The sequence below is a fragment of the Ahaetulla prasina genome, chromosome 3 (assembly GCF_028640845.1).
Source record: "Ahaetulla prasina isolate Xishuangbanna chromosome 3, ASM2864084v1, whole genome shotgun sequence".
In the NCBI taxonomy this organism is placed as follows: Eukaryota; Metazoa; Chordata; class Lepidosauria; order Squamata; family Colubridae; genus Ahaetulla; species Ahaetulla prasina.
The window spans coordinates 162,120,020-162,126,713 of record NC_080541.1 but is presented as its reverse complement, the minus strand read 5'-3'; the positions used below and the strand labels follow the sequence as shown (position 1 = coordinate 162,126,713).

General features: G+C 44.0%; 1 protein-coding gene across 1 annotated transcript in view; it reads left to right on the top strand.

Annotated features, from left to right (window-relative positions):
- Positions 1 to 4,605: 4,605 nt before the first annotated feature.
- LEPR (leptin receptor) overlaps positions 4,606 to 6,694 on the top strand; it is a 69,487-nt gene continuing 67,398 nt past the window's right edge. The window contains exon 1 of the mRNA XM_058178309.1: positions 4,606 to 4,700. The gene's annotated coding sequence lies outside the window, so the exon portion shown is untranslated. The remainder of the gene's footprint in view (positions 4,701 to 6,694) is intronic.

Here is a 6,694-nt window from a genome sequence, read left to right as displayed (position 1 = left end):
CTATACGATAAAATCATTCAGCTTCGGGATGGTCTGGATCAAAATTGGGTGGATCCAGGTGAGATGTCGGAGGGCTGTCTTGTTGAGATTGTTTGGGATGAGTTTGACCCTGTGGCTCCCGAGGACATGGACAGGTTGCTGGGGAGGTTGAATGCCACCACACGTTTACTGGATCCGTGCCCCTCCTGGTTGGTACTGGCCACGCAGGAGGTGACACGAGGCTGGCTCCAGGGGATTACGAATGCTTCTTTGTTGGAGGGGGTCTTCCCGGCCTCCTTGAAAGAGGCGGTGGTGAGACCTCTCCTCAAGAAGCCTTCCCTGGACCCAGCTGTATTAGGTAATTATCGTCCGGTCTCCAACCTTCGCTTTGCGGCGAAGGTTGTAGAGAGTGCGGTGGCATGTCAATTACCCCGGTACCTGGATGAAACTGTCTATCTAGACCCGTTCCAGTCCGGCTTCCGGCCCGGTTACAGCACTGAGACGGCTTTGGTCGCGTTGGTTGATGATCTCTGGAGGGCCAGGAATAGGGGTTATTCCTCTGCCTTGGTCCTATTAGACTCTCAGCGGCTTTTGATACCATTGACCATGGTATCTTGCTGCACCGGTTGGAGGGATTGGGAGTGGGAGGCACCGTTTATCGGTGGTTCTCCTCCTACCTCTCTGATCGGTCGCAGACGGTGTTGACGGGAGGGCAGAGGTCGACCCCGAGGCGCCTCACTTGTGGGGTGCCACAGGGGTCGATTCTTTCACCCCTCCTGTTCAACATCTATATGAAGCCACTGGGTGAGATCATCAGTGGTTTCGGTGTGAGGTACCAACTGTACGCGGATGACACTCAGCTGTACTTTTCCACACCGGGCCACCCCAACGAAGCTATCGAAGTGCTGTCCCGGTGTCTGGAGGCCGTACAGGTCTGGATGGGGAGAAACAGGCTCAAGCTCAATCCCTCCAAGACAGAGTGGCTATTTATCTGCGCAGGACTGGACTAGAATTTCAAATTTTAAATTTGGTTTTAACGGGGTTTTATTATCTTATTCTAGTTTTAATATTCGGCCTTATTTAATAAGTTTTTTAAATTGGTGTTTTATTTTGTATTTATATGTATTTTTATTAGGCTGTAAACCGCCCTGAGTCCCTTGGGAGATAGGGCGGTATAAAAATGCGATTAAATAAATAAAAATAAATAAAATAAATAGATAGTTTAGATACGTAGATACAGTAGATAGATACAGTAGATAGATACAGTAGATAGATAGATACAGTAGATAGATATAGAGTAGATAGATAGATACAGTAGATAGATATAGAGTAGATCGATAGATACAGTAGATACAGTAGTAGAGATAGATATAGATAGATATAGATAGATAAGATAGAGTACATAGATATAGTAGATACAATAGATACATTATGTAGATATAGATAGAAAGATTGATACAGTACATAGATATAGTAGATATATATAGATACAGTAGATCAATATAGCGATAGATTATAGATGATAAATAGAGATGATAGATAGATGTTAGATATAGATTATAGTAGTTTAGATACATAGATAGATACAGTAGATACATACATACATACAGATAGATAATGATACATAAGATAGATGCAGTACATACAGTACATAGATACAGTAGAAAGATATGGAATAGGCAGATAGATACATACATACAGTAAGAGACACAGACAGACAGATAGGATGGTAGATAAATGATAGATCGATAGATAGAGCAAATAGATATATAGATAAATAGATAGAGATATTTAAGATAGATACAGTACATAGATATAGTAGATAGATGATAGATAGAGATGATAGCTAGATCTTAGATTGATAGAGATTACAGTAGATAGTTTAGATACGTAGATAGATACAGTAGATACATACATACATACATATACAGATAGACAGCCGTACAGACAGACAGGATGATAGATAGATGGTAGCTAGCTAGCTAGCTAGAATGATAGATAGATAGATAGAATGATAGATAGATAGATATAAATATGCAGACAGTAAGCTAACTATCAGGGGCTCCAGCTTGACAGTTTCCCCCCCTCTTAACAAACTTTTCACTTTGAGAGATACACATACTTCATTCATGTATATCATAATCTGAAGACTATTAGCTGGCCATATGAGGGATTTCATTATACACTCAGGACACTAACCGGAGCTGAGCATAAGACTCCAACGATTTCCTTTTCCACAGGAGAAATTTGCACACCTTGGCGCAGGTGCGGGTCAGACCCAGGGTGGGGGTGGGGGTAAAAAAAAGCACGCCACGCTCGGGTTCTCTGCTTCGGTATCGCGCAAGGGCCCCCAAACGCCAATCTCTCCGTCCTAGGAAGTCGGCCGGCTTTCCCTTGCCGTCAGGAGCGAGCGAGGGAGCTGCCCAGGTAGCGCGAGCAGCAGTCGCCGCCGCCGCTTTTCCCGCCCGCCGCTCGAGAGTCGCGCGCCCTCAGGGCCGTCTCAGCAGACGGCGCCGTCGCTAAGCTGACTGGCTGGGATGAAAGCCGGCGGGGGCTTAAGCAAAGGGGAGCGGGAGGGGGGGGCAATCCAGTACCCCGTCGCCTGACGGCGTGGCCATTGACAGGGGGAAAAAAAAAACCCACTAGAAAACGAGGAGGAGGAGTGCTCAGTTTCCTCAGCCTTCCCTCCCTTTTTCAGGAAGCCCCCTCCCGTGGAGGAGCGGTGGGGAAATGAACTGACCGTCGCAGCGAAAGGTACGCTTTGCTTTTTTTCTTTTTTAACCCCAGCTTCCTTTCTTCCAGCTGCAGAAAGTCCCGGGTTTTTTTAAAAAATTATTATTATTATTATTATTATTATTTGGCAGAAGCTGCGCTTAGGAGAAAAAAAAAAAGACATTAAGGGGGTATTTCTAGGTGCGTCGGTGCCTCAGCATCTCTTCCTCCGAACAGTTCAGGTAGCTTTCCGGCTACTTTTAAGCGAACTTTGGGTACCTTTAAAGAAAAGGCTGATTAAATCGATTATGAGACGGTATCCCTTCGTGGGCTACAAATCGTCGTGGAAGGAGGTCGTGGGCATGGGCGCGGGCGCGCGGGTTTTATTTTTATGGGTCTTTTTTGGCGGAAATAAAACTAAAAGTAATGTCTTCTGGAAAGGGAATCTGCTCACCAACCTGCCCTCATCAATCAAATGAGATGCGCATGGTGGGCTTTGGGAGACCCTCCTCCCATATAAATTTGCTCTGATCTGACATTTGCGATGGTAGCCTGGGCATTGTCTTTTCTGTTATTTTGGGGCGGGGGAAAGGAGGGAGCGAAGGGAGATGCTTTCTGCTCTGCTGTAGCTTATTCGTCTTAAAGAAGCACTTGACTTGCTGGAAAAAAAAGTTTTAAAGTTGGACGAAAAAAGGAGAAACAAACAAACCGCCTGCAAAAGGAAAGACGACGGAAGACAGGCAGCAGAACAGAGGTTTGGAAATCTGAGCAGAGCTGTTAAAGCTGATGGCTAGGTTGCTGTTTGATTTGCTGGTTTGGTTTCCATCCTGTCCTTTCTCCAAGAAACTTTTCATAGTGTCTCTGTGTGGAGCATTTCTATAAGATAGATGCAGTACATACAGTACATAGATACAGTAGAAAGATATGGAATAGGCAGATAGATACATACATACAGTAAGAGTCACAGACAGACAGATAGGTTGGTAGATAAATGATAGATCGATAGATAGAGCAAATAGATATATAGATAAATAGATAGAGATATTTAAGATAGATACAGTACATAGATATAGTAGATAGATGATAGATAGAGATGATAGCTAGATCTTAGATTGATAGAGATTACAGTAGATAGTTTAGATACGTAGATAGATACAGTAGATACATACATACATACATATACAGATAGACAGCCATACAGACAGACAGGATGATAGATAGATGGTAGCTAGCTAGCTAGCTAGAATGATAGATAGATAGATAGAATGATAGATAGATAGATATAAATATGCAGACAGTAAGCTAACTACCAGGGGCTCCAGCTTGACAGTTTCCCCCCCTCTTAACAAACTTTTCACTTTGAGAGATACACATACTTCATTCATGTATATCATAATCTGAAGACTATTAGCTGGCCATATGAGGGATTTCATTATACACTCAGGACACTAACCGGAGCTGAGCATAAGACTCCAACGATTTCCTTTTCCACAGGAGAAATTTGCACACCTTGGCGCAGGTGCGGGTCAGACCCAGGGTGGGGGTGGGGGTTAAAAAAAAGCACGCCACGCTCGGGTTCTCTGCTTCGGTATCGCGCAAGGGCCCCCAAACGCCAATCTCTCCGTCCTAGGAAGTCGGCCGGCTTTCCCTTGCCGTCAGGAGCGAGCGAGGGAGCTGCCCAGGTAGCGCGAGCAGCAGTCGCCGCCGCCGCTTTTCCCGCCCGCCGCTCGAGAGTCGCGCGCCCTCAGGGCCGTCTCAGCAGACGGCGCCGTCGCTAAGCTGACTGGCTGGGATGAAAGCCGGCGGGGGCTTAAGCAAAGGGGAGCGGGAGGGGGGGGCAATCCAGTACCCCGTCGCCTGACGGCGTGGCCATTGACAGGGGGGAAAAAAAAACCCACTAGAAAACGAGGAGGAGGAGTGCTCAGTTTCCTCAGCCTTCCCTCCCTTTTTCAGGAAGCCCCCTCCCGTGGAGGAGCGGTGGGGAAATGAACTGACCGTCGCAGCGAAAGGTACGCTTTGCTTTTTTTCTTTTTTAACCCCAGCTTCCTTTCTTCCAGCTGCAGAAAGTCCCGGGTTTTTTTTAAAAATTATTATTATTATTATTATTATTATTTGGCAGAAGCTGCGCTTAGGAGAAAAAAAAAAGACATTAAGGGGGTATTTCTAGGTGCGTCGGTGCCTCAGCATCTCTTCCTCCGAACAGTTCAGGTAGCTTTCCGGCTACTTTTAAGCGAACTTTGGGTACCTTTAAAGAAAAGGCTGATTAAATCGATTATGAGACGGTATCCCTTCGTGGGCTACAAATCGTCGTGGAAGGAGGTCGTGGGCATGGGCGCGGGCGCGCGGGTTTTATTTTTATGGGTCTTTTTTGGCGGAAATAAAACTAAAAGTAATGTCTTTCTTCTGGAAAGGGAATCTGCTCACCAACCTGCCCTCATCAATCAAATGAGATGCGCATGGTGGGCTTTGGGAGACCCTTCTCCCATATAAATTTGCTCTGATCTGACATTTGCGATGGTAGCCTGGGCATTGTCTTTTCTGTTATTTTGGGGCGGGGGGGAAAGAAGGGAGCGAAGGGAGATGCTTTCTGCTCTGCTGTAGCTTATTCGTCTTAAAGAAGCACTTGACTTGCTGGAAAAAAAAGTTTTAAAGTTGGACGAAAAAAGGAGAAACAAACAAACCGCCTGCAAAAGGAAAGACGACGGAAGACAGGCAGCAGAACAGAGGTTTGGAAATCTGAGCAGAGCTGTTAAAGCTGATGGCTAGGTTGCTGTTTGATTTGCTGGTTTGGTTTCCATCCTGTCCTTTCTCCAAGAAACTTTTCATAGTGTCTCTGTGTGGAGCATTTCTTTATGTGTATGTGCATATATGTCAGAAGGATGAAGAGTTGAATTAATGAAGAGTTGAATTAATCACATTTGAATGGTCTTTGATAGTAAATGTAAATCTATATTTATCTGACTTACACTCAACCGGAGACTGAAATAGGGGTGTTTTTGATCCACGTTAAAAAAAAAACTCGATTGTTCTTGATTAGAATGTACAGTACTGTTGATTTTACATGGTTTTTGCCATCTTGCTCCAAACTGTTCTTTTTCGCAGACACGTAATGCAAGAATCCATAAGGAGACTGAAATATTAAGGGTGACGGTACTTTCGAATTACTTCAGTTCAGAGGACTGGATATTCGAGCTCAAAAGTTTTGTGGATCCTTCATTGTATTGTCAATCAGAGCTGAAGAAAGCTATGGCAAACCCTCACAATTGAACAGTTTTCAGAAAATAAATTGGCTTATATATATATAATATGGTTTGTCAATTAGGAAAATAACTTTTTCAGACTTATTACAAACATGCTACATCTAAAATGGCCCTTCCTTTTGTCTGAGTGACAATCATAATGTGCCAACATTGCCAGTGCATGGCTCCCCAAATTTGGGGGTGTTCTGGGCACATAAATGCCCAGGGCCATTAAAAAAAATGATGTATTCCTGATTTATAAGAATACTACTTATCACTCCGTTGTCACTCCTTACCTTTTCCAGGCAGGTGGGCATAATGTGTAGTAGCTACCCATTAAGATTATAGGGTTTATTTGTGGCCCATCTTCTTGGAAATGAAGATGATGCTGAAGGCTGACATTTTGCTTTGCAACTTTAGTAAAAATCTTTCTGGTATAGCCTCCAGTGCAAAAAGCTATCCACAGCTTATGAATGCCTTATATGCCACCTTGGAAACACTTACATTAGTTTTGGGTGAAAAAAATAGATTGAATAGTGAAAGGTCCTTATGAGTGCTATTCATTTTGAGGTTGCTTGGGATATTTCTATGTAAGTTGGCTTGCCTCTTTCCGGTGGCCTTTAGTAATAATTTTTGATGCAATTAGTTCATTCATCTCCAATGCTGAGATGAAACTGAATTAAAAAGACAACCAATGAATTGAAAGGGCTGCCCATTGTACCTGTTTATCGATCTCTGTTTTACACATGTCTCCTTCTAATAAG